The 12,034-nt window shown below is 46.5% G+C and overlaps 1 long non-coding RNA gene across 2 annotated transcripts; it reads right to left on the reverse strand.

Moving 5' to 3' along the window:
• Positions 1-966: 966 nt before the first annotated feature.
• Gm32403 lies at positions 967-7,399 on the reverse strand. Of its 2 annotated transcripts, XR_001785436.1 has the most exons (4): positions 7,225-7,399; positions 5,541-5,768; positions 4,685-4,806; positions 967-1,203 (listed from the first exon to the last, which is right to left on the reverse strand). It is a non-coding gene; the product is annotated as a predicted gene, 32403 (long non-coding RNA). The 2 variants fall into 2 exon arrangements; XR_001785435.1 differs by lacking the exon at positions 967-1,203 and having other exon boundaries at positions 3,875-4,806.
• Between the last annotated feature and the right edge of the window lie 4,635 nt (positions 7,400-12,034).

Consider the following 12,034-nt stretch of genomic DNA (forward strand, 5'->3'; position numbering starts at 1 on the left):
CACCGCAAAATATTTGTTGGCCAAAGCAGTGCTTTTACACATGTGAACTCCCAGTGGCTGTGACAGCATACAGAAGACAAGATCAGGATCAAGCCAGCTATGAAGCCATGCCCCCAGCTGAGTACCTATTGACACTGCAGTGATGGGAGGGAATGTCCTTTGCATGGATGTGGTTGTCAAGGGGCTTCCCATGCTCCCGTGGGTGGTCCTATATCCTGTACCTACAGTCAGCGCAAAGGAGACTCATTAGGCTTAAAAGGAAACATAAAATTGTGAGAGGAGAGTGGAGAGGGAAGAATTGCGATGAGAGACAGAAAGCTGAGGCAGAAGGAGCTGGCTCTGAGTACTTATGGAAACTTTGAATAGGGCTTCCGTGGGCTGTTGGGAGGACCATCTTCACCCCTTCAGACAAGCCCTTCCCTTCGGTAATGGAAACACCCCAAGCACACACCTTCTTGTGAGTCACATCTCGTTTGGGCAGAAAGCCTGCTGACATTCATTATCCTAACTAAACCTGCCTTTCAAGAGCTTTCCACTCACTCTGAGCCAAACATGTGGGCCCCAGCCCTGCCCAAACACACATCAGACTTTCTTCTTTCTCTTTTGACCAGAAACGTCTTCCCACTGCTGGAAACTGATGCATCTTCTGCAAAGCATGTGTTCCCTGAGCCCTTCAAAGGAAGTGGGGCCAGCTTTAGCACATTCGCTCACACGTGTAGACACACATGCGTACACATATGTAGACACACACACACACACTCAATCCATAAAGTTAAACACACCACTGAACAGCCAAATCTCACCACTCAGTAAACATTGTCTTCTTTCTGGAACTTCTGGGGCTGTGGACAATGTCCTGTCATGAACCATGTGTGTAGCTTGAACTGACAATTAATTGAGGCCCTAATTCTGAGGCCGGACATCACAAGCAGAAGCAGAGAAGGACATCTTAACAGACGACACGTGTGTAAATCACATTTATTTTCATAGCACATTTAAATAACATTTCAGCCTTGGGGACTCTCCGTCAAGTAATGAAGCATCGCCCAATGAGAGTGTGCGACGTCGCTCCAATCTGCACAGCCCCACGCCGCTCGGGAATAAAGCCTGTCTGTGATTTATACGGATGTCCGCAGTGGCACCAGGGGCTTCCTTTCCTTGGCACAAGACATTGCTGTGCATTGGATTAGAAGTGAGATTTATCTGCAAAATAAACAAAGAGAAGTCCCCATTTTCTCCCTTAATCACACCCAACAAGACATCAAGTATTCACACGCATGCACTGGCTCATACATACTTCCCTCCACACGAACACATGCACACACAGCACAGACAGGTTTGTTACAGGCTAGGAGAGGGAGCGGCACCCATGAAATATGAAGGTGAAGAAAGATCTGCTTCAGGCAGTCCCCCTCCTCAGCTAGCAATCCCCTGTGGTGCTGAGGCTTTTTAAGTGTGGACATCAACATGGGGTCAGTCTTGGGTACCTGAGATCTGCCATACACAGGAAGGAAACAAATCAAATTGCTTCCACACACGGCAAGATGGAGGTGTGACTCCGACTCACCTGCCGCTTTATATCTTATGTGATGGAAAAAATCTGAGCCCACTCTCGTGGTGATATGGCCGTTCACTCCTTGATCGGGGGACTGGAAAGCTTTCTGTTTGAAAGCCTTAGAAATTCTCAAGCTCCATGTCTTTTGGCACCTCCTTTCTCCCCCCTCTGCTGATCTCATTCCTATTATTCTTTTCTCCCTCCTTCCCTCCTTCTCTCCCTCCCTCCCTCCCTCCCTCCCTCCCTCCCTCCCTCCCTCCCTCCCTCAATCCCTATTTTCCTTCTTTGTAAAGAATTTATTTTTATTTTATGTGCATTGGTATATTGCCTGCATGTGAAGTCAGGTCCCCTGGACCTGGAATTACAGACAGGTATGAGCTTCCTTGTGGATTCTGGGAATTGAACTTGGGTCCTCTGGAAGAGCTGTGCGTGAGTGTGCATGTGTGTGCGTGTGTGTGTGTGTGTGTGTGTGTGTGTGTGTGTGTGTGTGCGCGTGCGTGCGTGCGTGTGTGCTCTATCTGCATGTACACCTGCATGCCAGAAGAGGGCATTGGATCCCATTATAGATGGCGATACCACCATGTGGTTGCTGGAGCTCCGGAAGAGCAACCAGTGCTTTTATCCACTGAGCCGTCTCACCAGCCCACCTCCATTTGTCCTAACTTGAGGCCACCATCCTCCTGTGTACATGTAGGCTGCTGTTGGCATCAGCTACACACAAACCACACCTGAGTGGGACATCCCCAGCTAACATATGTCAGACCCTGCAAATCTCTGGGTACCCAGCAGTTCAATCTATAACTGCCAAAGTGTTCAATGCACCTCATCATCACTGAACCTCACACAGTTGGGGGCTTTATAATTAGCAATATTCACTCCGATACTGTGTGTGATCACACTTGGACTTCACACAAACCCGTGTGACCAGAGAAAATAGGATGGAGAAATCTTAAATATGTGAACAACAGTCCTTCTAATTGGACAATGGTTCCTGCATTGAGGCCCTTGCTGCCTGCCACAAGATAACTGGAGAAACCAAAATCAGAGCTGACAGCCATCCTGTGGCCAGTCACGACTGGATAACGGATAGCTGGTGGCAAGGATATTCACTAATTAGCACTGCTTGAGTCAGCCTGGAATCCAGGTCAGGAGTCCCTGCCACTACCTGGATATTTCTAAATGAGGCTTTGTTCCACATATATACATATTCTGTTCTGATGTCAAAGAATGTGCTTTTTATTTTTATTTTAGAAAAGGTGAAGGACCTTGGTTGGCTTTGAACTTTTAAATCCTCCTGCCTCCACGTCCACAGAGCTAGGATTACAGGTGTGTGTCACCATGAGTGTTTTATATGGTGCCAGGGATCAAGCCCGTGGCCTCACACATGTTAAGCAAGCACTTTGTCAACTGCACTTTGCCTCAGTCCTCAGGGTGGACTTTCTGTAGGCATAACTATGACTTTCATGGAGGGGAGAGACTCTGGGGTTACCTATCAAACATTTCCCATGGCTTAAGGGAGAGTTGGGACCTTTTCACATTTAAGTTCAGATCACAAATTTGGCTTGAAGAATTACCAGCCCAGATTTCCCTTTGAAGTCCAGTGGTCACATCAAAGGATGTCCCTAACAATCTCCTAGGCCTGGATATAAATATTCCTGTTTCTCGTCCTTTGAATTTCTTGAGTTTGTTCTGAAGTTGTACAATAGCCAGCTGTGTCACAAGGAGAAACTTTAAATTTACAAAGATGATTGCCCCAAATTAATAGTTTAAGAGGTTGGAGGGGCAGGTAAAGAAACTAAGAAAGCAACATTGCTTAGCAGGACCTCTGGAGAGGGTCAGCCTGTCCCTAAAAAAAGGATTGCCACCTATGGGGGTTGGCTGTAGCCCTGCTGATATATGCTCTTGTCCCAGCTTAATTATTAATAGGCAGCCTTTTGCCCTCACAACTGTCCCAGTTTGGATGTTGAATTATATAGCCACCCTACCTAGGAACTATTAAAAAAAAAACAGTTGAAATAGGTTTTGTTCTTTTAAGGAATTTGCAAACAATCTAAAAATGGGAAGAAGATGAAGGAGGAGGAGGAGGAAGAGGAAGAGAAGGAAGAGGAGGAGAGGGGAGAAGGAAGAGAGGGGGAAGGAGGGGAGAAGAGGGTGGAGGGGGAGAAAGGGAGGAGGGGGAGGGGGAGGGAGAGGAGGGGGAGGGAGGAGGGAGAGGAAGAGGAGCTATGCACTCAGTTGAGTTGCTCAGCCACAGAAGGCTCAGCGAGATTGTATCAGTTTTGTTCATGAAGTTCAAATTATGAGCCACTAATGTGGACTAGAACTAATTTTATTATAATCACCAGTCTACAATAAAACAAATGCAGAAGGCGATTTGTTGAGTCGTGATGCTCAGATGCAGATTAACTCCAGTGCTCTGGTGCCTAGAGAGGAAAGCCCAACCTGCCATTTAATTTCCGAGGGATGGGTTGGGGTGTGTGACTTCTGAAGAGACTTCTACCCCAGATTCCCAACAGTGTGAGTGAGGGTCAGGCCCACAGTGACAGGCAGAGACACATCATCCTTCCTGTCACACGTGTCACATAGACAGGGGACTGTGACCAGATGCCCCCTTGTCAGGGACTTCTGGCTTCTATGGAAGAATGGCTATGGGGTTGGGTCTTCCTTAGCCTTACCTCAGCACTCCCAGCACATCTGATGCCCTCTTGAAGGTACAGGGTTTGTTTTTGTTTTTTAAAATAATTTGTTTATTTCCATCTTATGTGCACTGGTGTTTTGACTGCATGCCTGTCTGTGTGGAGGTGTCAGATCTTGAAGTTACAGACAGTTTCGAGCTGCCATGTTGGGTGCTGGAATTTGAAACTGGGTGCTCTGGAAGAACAGTCAGGGTTGACAACCTCTGGACTGTTCCTCCAGCTGGAAGGTGGAGAGTTTTAACCTCCTTGCTTTTAACTAAGTGGTACAGGCAGGGCCTAATTCCCAGTGCACACCCAGAGAACTCAGAACTGTACCCTGCCAGCTCCAAGTGTCCCCAAGACTTGGTTCATCCCCCCCCCAACCCCACTGCAGCCTTCTCTGACACATCGCCATCACAGAAACACACAGGGAGTGGAAAGCAGTTTCTCTCACCCTGCCGGCCCCCATCCCTCAGACTCTAGTACCCCCTTCTGCAGGGAGCTCCCAAGGCCAGCAATGATGTTCTTCTTTGCAAATCCTTGGCCGAGCACACTGTGTCTGTCACACCAGCACCCCTGAAAAACAAAATAGATACTGTGTACTTATTAAACTCTTACTGCATACACAAGTATACACACACACATTGCAATCTGATATTTAAAATTGTGATAAAACACGTCATAAATTTATATTAAATTTAATATTTTAATGTGCAGGTGACTAATGTGAAACATATTCACTTTGTTATGCAAATTGTTCGCTAAATCATTTTCATCTGGCACAACCTGCAGCAAGATACACTTACATGCTGGGGAATCATTATCTCATTTAAATCTCATACTGTTGGTGGTAGGGATAATTATTATTCTCATCTTGAGACAAGATAACAAATATTTATTTCAAGGTCGAAAAACGAATGGTCTGCAGCCATATTTTCAATTCATACATCTTTGCAATTTTCCAATATGTAAAAGTCGTGTAAGCTTGAAGGTTTATAAAAACCGCCAATCACCTTCTGTCTGGCTTTCATTTTTAAAAGATTCTCATGGAAGCTGAGTAAGGTGTTTGTCAGGCAAGCATGAGGACCCCAGTTCCCATCCCAGCACCCAGTAAAAAAGCTGCCCGTGGAGGCAAGTGCTGGCAACCCCGGTGCTAGGGGCGGAGTTGGAGACAGGAGGGCCATGGGACTCACTAACCCTGGGGTTTTAGCAAAGAAAGGCATATCAGTCTCATGGAAGTAAGCCTTGCTATTTTGTACATCAACTAAGTCAAGACAGGAGGAAGTTAGATGGGGAGGGGCAGGGCTTACTCTGACAAACTGTTAAAGACCCTCAGTTTGGGTGCTTCTCATCTCTCTCTTTGCTGGTTCACTTGTGTGCCAGCAACACTTCGCATAAAGTTGGGTCAGCCTGCGGGTGCCTCTGCTCTGTGTTCAGTGCACCTGCCAGGACCCGCGTTCTAGTCCGGCCCGAGCACGAAGCCCGCCTTTCTTTCTCTTCGGCCTCTTAACAGCTGACATTTTGCAGAGCTTTCCTCTCTGTGGATACGAAGCACAGGGATAACCTGCATGGACTCAGATCTTCAGCATCAGGAACGAAATCACTACAGTGCTCTATCTGTGGTGTAAAGGAAAACCAAATGAAAATTTTGACTACTGTGATGCCCAACGGCGTTTGCTGCTCTGCCTGGACCCAGCATGCGGTGTTAGCCCGAACTCTGCACACAACAAAGTGAAGTACAACATTCTCTCGATTTTTCAAGAAGATTTCAGAGTAACAAAAGGAGAGAATAAAAATCTTTAGACTTTTCTGTTTAATTATAATGCAGGCACTTTACTCCTCGGTGACTGTCTGCTGGGACACTTGACCACGCTGCACACAAGGCACAATGATCTTGTATCATCTCGGGCATAGGGAGGCTTCCACGACACTAGCCTCTATGCACTGAGTTTTTTTTATTGCCTGATCTAGTCCTCTGATCACCTAACACAGCCCAATTTTAAAACATATGCCATAGAGAGGAAACCCAAACCCCTTTTAAAACCTCAGCTTCTTCAGAACATGGGCTTCTCTGGGCAGCTGGTGCACTGAGAAGGTCTACTGCCTGCTGTGTGCATCCTTAGGCTTTGATGTCTGAAGACATTGTAAAAGAACGAACTTGTACCAGGACACCCCCTGTAAGACTCAGCACTCTGTCACCATAACAAAATATTCAAGGCTTGTAAAGAGAAAGTTGTAAAGAGAAGAAATATATAGTGGCTCATAGTTTTGAAGGTTGCAGTCTATGATTGGGTGGTCCTATTGTTTGTGACTTATGACAGGAACATGTGACAGCAAAGCTGTTCACCTCAGGAGGTGGTGTGTGTGTGTGTGTGTGTGTGTGTGTGTGTGTGTGTGTGTGTGGTGTCGGGGGTGTAGATGACTGATCATTAGTCTCTCATTTTCAAATTTTGTATAAAAGTAGATCTTTTCATACTGCATGTCAGGAGAGTTTTACTCTTCATTTTATGAAAACACAGGTACATCATACCCACACCTAGCACACTGAACAATTACTACCTACAGCTTCTTCTGTGTGGATTTAATGAGGCAAAGGTTCCTGGGGATTCGTTTTTCATTTAAAAAAATATATATCTATTTTAATTTTATGTGTGTTTTGCATGTGTCAAGTGCATGCAATGCCCATCGAGGCCAGAAGAGGGCATCAGATTACACGGAGACCAGAGGAGGGCAAAGGATGCTCTGGAACTGGAATTACAGATAGCTGTGAGCTGCCTTGTATGTATGGGTGCTGGGAATCAAAGCTGCATCCTGTAGGAGGGCAGCCAGTGCTTTGAACCCCAAAACCATTCTTCCAGCTCTGCTTTTGGTTTGAGGACGGGGTGTCGTGTAACTCAGACTGACTGACCTCAAATTTACCGTGTAGCAAAGACTGGCCTCTGGATCCCCAGTGCTAGGATTTCAGGGGTGTGCCACCGTACCCAGTTTACTTACTAGAGCCCATATTTGGAGATCTGGGCACTCTAGGCGGGCATTCTACTGAGTCACATCCTTACTTGTGAAAGGTTCTTCTTAAATCTTAGATGCAATGATAGCACCCCCAGGGGCCGGAGGCAAGCACTGTGTAGGTTCTGTCTTGTCTCAGAGAAGTCGCCGCCTCACTGTTTTCCAGCTGAGCAAACAGACATGGAGTCAGGGAAACTGGAGCTCCAACCCAGGGCTTTCCAGCCTTGCAGCCTGTCTTTGTTCACCTGCTTGGCTAATACCATTATGCAAATGGACTTCCCTAAACAGAGATGGGAAAGACTCCTCCAGCTTTTAGCTTTCATCACTGAACCTAGCTGTGGCAAACGCACACTAGACTGTCCTCCTGACCTTCACTTTCCCTGCACCCACCTGTGATAATGAGGTGGCCCTGACTTACAGGACACTTCCAGCCTAGATGCCAACGCTATAGTCACATAAGAACACGGAGCCAGACAAGGCGCTTTATGATGAAAGTCCTTGCAAGGACTCCCCGATTGTGGAAAGTAACTGCCATTCTCAGGGCACCTGCAGTCTCAGCCCCTCTGCCAAGCACGCCCCCCACGCCCTCTCCAGTCCCATGAAGAAGAGATTATCACGTCTGCCTTACAGGAGAAAGGACTAAGACTGAGAGAAGTCACAAAGCACGCCTGAGGTTAGCATCGCCCAACCAGAGCTTTGTCTGAGGATAGGACAGAGTCCTCTGTCCTTCCACCCTGTGCCTCTTCCTTGATATCCAAGCTCTTTATCTCCCTGTTCCTGGAAAGCCAGGAAAGGGAATTTGAGACTCATCTCACTGATAATCTGGTGTCAGCTCCAGCTGGTACCGGGGGAGGGGGGGCGGGGTGGGGTGCGGGAAGGCGAGAGCGGGGGAGGGTATAGGCTGCTCCTCATGCCTCTCCTCTGCCTTACTCCTTGGAACCCTCCTGGGCTCCTTGTAGGACCCCAGAAGCTCACCCCCTCCCTGCTGTGCTGGCTCTCTGCTCTTTCCCACTCTACCCGTGCCATGTCCCGCTCCCCCTTGCCTCCTCTGCCGCTGCAGCCCTCCAAAGTCGTGGCTTCTGGGGACGTCTCTCCTCCTCCCTCTCAGCCTGGGTGCTTCCTCTTATGTTACATTTGCTTCATACGGTGAGCACTGCCAATGTGTCTCCGCCCGAGGTCTGGAGTTCCTGAAGGCCATGGATAACATTTAGCCCTTTAAAAAAAAAAACCCTGCCAATTGCACTAAATTGACCTCCCCCCTCTTAAATAATTCTAAGTGTAATTTTAGTGTCAGTGTTTAGGCATCAGAGTCCTGCCGTTTGGATTATTGTGGATTTATCTGATCTATTTATTCTCACAAACTAGACTGGTTCTGTATATCTTTTATATAAATGAATGGTTCTCAACAAAAAAAAAGAAAATGGCTTAATTATTACATGTGATAATAAATCTCTAAAATTAAAATTAAAACTGTCCTCTGTTAGACCGATTTATAAAGAATATCTTTATGGACAAAAGAAACTGCTTAATAATCTGCTTTCTGAAAAATAGTTTTTAAAGGAAAGCCATTAATATTTTTTGAGGTGAAAAGGCTTCTTTCCAATGTAATACTGCTTTCAGTTTAAATCCTATGCTAACATTGACATACAATTGCTTTCATAGTGTGGTAGTGCGCCAGTTGGAAGGGGGGAAGAGGGAGGGAGGGAGGGAGAGAGGGAGAGAGGGAGGGAGGGAGGAAGAGAGAGAGAGAGAGAGGGAGAGAGGGAGGGAGGGAGGAAGAGAGAGAGAGAGAGAGAGAGAGAGAGAGAGAGAGAGAGAGAGAGAGAGAGAGGGGGGGGGGGGGGAGAGGGAGAGGGAGAGGGAGAGGGAGGGGGGTTGATGCAGCCTGTAAGGACGCCTCTCTAAAAGAATCTAGCTCAGGCTCATAAATAAGTCAAGATTATGCTAATGACTAGGGCGGAACACAATTCAGGCTTTGCCAATTCCATAAAATAGACACCAGGGGGCACTACAGGACCACGTTTTGCAATTTCAGGAGCCATTTTTTTTCCACCTCAAATTGAACAACCATTTCTTGAAGAAAACAAACAAATAAAAACAAACCAAGACAAAATAAAAATTGTTAACCTTCTGAGCACCGGAAGTTATTTTGTTTATTGTTTTAGATATCCCATCATTACAAAGATTAACTAGGGAGGCTTACAAGGTTATTTGAAAAGACAATGTGCTAAGAAAGGCAGTTTGTCTTCCTCTTCACGTTGCTTTGTGTAGGATCTCTCTCTCTCTCTCTCTCCTCTCCCACTCCCGTGTGTGTGTGTGTGTGTGTGTGTGTGTGTGTGTGTGTGTGTGTGTGTTGTTGTTGTTGTTGTTGTTGTTGTTGTTTACTAGAGAAGAAACCATTTAGGAAATATCACATTTATTCTGCTGTACTTCCCCCACATAGCCTCCATGTTTCCAGCATTATCTTAATTGTTATTACCCAGGTATCAGCTTTCATTCATCTTCTAATCCAATCAGTAAATAGTTGTGGAAACCCTTCATGGCTGCCATATTCTGGACACACCAGGCACCGGAGTCGAGTCCCGTGGCCCAGGTCTGAAGTAAAAAAAATTAAATGATTTTTTAAAAAGATTGTTTCTTTTTACTGCCTCTAGAAATACATATTAAAAAAGAAAAACAGTAAAGCCACTGCTTTCTGTATGTGGCAGTCTCAGACAGAACAAAGATAATTTGCTGGGGCTTTTTGCTAAGTGCCTGGATTTCTATTGATCAGAGAAAATGGGCGCCGTGGGCTGGGGGATTTTTTTGCTTTTCTTTTCCAAATCCCAGGTCCATCAAAATGCATAACTGAAATTTAGCAAGAGATTGGGAAAACTAAAGCCGTTCTTGCTGTCTCGAGGAAGATGGTCTCTGGACCCGGCTGGGCCTCGCTGGCACCCATGGCTAATCCAAACAGGACAAAGAGAGTGTTCCTTTCTTCCTCTCATCCAGTCCCAAAGGCTCCCACGACTAAGCATGCATTGTCACATGCGCATTGTTGTCTCTTGTTTCATCTCATGGTCACAGTGACCCCATGAGATAGCCCATTTCCCACAGGACAATTGGAGGCTTAATTCTTAGCCCAAGATCACACAACAATATTCAAAATCAAGTCTTCTGGCCTCCAAAGATCAAAAGTCCTGAATTATTAGAGATCACTCATTAAATAGCTGTCAACTGACTCATCTCCATGTTTAGGTCAGCAATGCAAATGGCTGACCCACCTACAAATGGCTGACCCGCCTTTATGCATGCCCAAGCCCATTCAATCTTCTTCCTGTGCAAGGTGCCGTGGCCCAGTCTCTCTCCAGGTGAGGTTTGGACTCAACAAAGGTTTAAGGAATGTGAGCAGGTCTGCCTGTCACCTGCAAGGTCCTCTATCTGTGTCAGCAGAATACAGACACCCAGCAGCAAGCCCTTGGCTCCATGGGGCCACAGCATGAAAGTCAGCAGGTCCCCCTGAGTTGCTGTGTGAGAGGTACCCTCTCAGGGCACTGACAAACTCAATCAGGGAGGACCATGATCAAGGTGTGACTTCGACTGTGCTAAGCCACTGTGATTGACTAGGGACTAGGGACATTAGTCAGTCAGCACTCACTAACTAATATACTAGGAAGACTATGGCTTCCGTGAAATAAAAAATGGAGATTTGACCATTAGGATCTTGAAGTCTCACTTAGTTCTCTGTAGTGACAGTCTACTTGGGTGTTGGGAAGTGTCAAAGCCAGGGTGTCCTCCACACCTGAGAAATCTTGGGATTCCTATGACATTCTTTCTACCCTTCCAGCCCCTGCCCTTCACCACTCATGTTTACAGGTAGGACCAAGCTGTCTCTGCTAAGAGGCTCTTTGTCCACAGTTTTACCCATCCAAGACCCCTTTTTTCCCCATAACGCCTCTCCCGTGTGTTCTAGACAGTTCTAAGCAAACACACACTGTCTTCAACCTCAGCAGCAGTGTGGACAGCTTCTGGGGGCTCTGCTCGCTGGCCACAGCCTCCCCACCCACTTCTGCCCACCTAGTGACCTTCGTGGGAACTTAGACCCACAAAATTCTTCCGCCAAAAGGGGGGCTGAGGACAGGCCTGGATCTTGAGAAGAAAATAGAAAGGTTTGGCTCTTTGAAAAGTACTGACTTTCTGAATGATCCTCCCTTGATATCTGTAAGCCATTATGTTTAATAAACACAGGCGGGAAGAACGTCTTCTTCTGCGGCTCATGCGTTAACCCACAGAATGAAGGGGGTGTCAGTGCACAGGAAGTAGTGATGACACAGCCACACAGACCCCGAACCACTAGAGAAAAGAGTATGTGTGGAATGTCGGTTTTTTTTTTTTTTTTTTTTTTTTTTTTTTTCTGTACTGAAACTAACTTCTCCCTCTTCTGGCGTGCCAAAGCACTTCAGGGAAAGCTATTTCTGTCAGCTCACAAGCGCCATGCTCTTGGGGGCTGGAGTTGGACCTCAGTACCTCCCTGTCTGTGGCCTCACAGTGCCCTGGCCTTCAGGGGCTTGTGAATCACACACACAATAGGAAAAAACCCAAACCAAACCAAAACAGACAGGAAGAGTTGAAACTGGGCTTTTGTGTGCTGTGACAAGAGTGCAGATGTAAAGCCAAGGACTTGGTTATATTTGGTGGGAGTATTTGGTTATCTACGGTAGAGGTATTTGGCTGTGGACAGAGTGGGAGAGAGGGAAAGACGGGGATACTCGTAGAGTAGAGGCACACTATTCCTAATATTACAGTATATTTGGTTGAC

The sequence above is a fragment of the Mus musculus genome, chromosome 6 (assembly GCF_000001635.26).
Source record: "Mus musculus strain C57BL/6J chromosome 6, GRCm38.p6 C57BL/6J".
NCBI classification, from domain to species: Eukaryota; Metazoa; Chordata; class Mammalia; order Rodentia; family Muridae; genus Mus; species Mus musculus.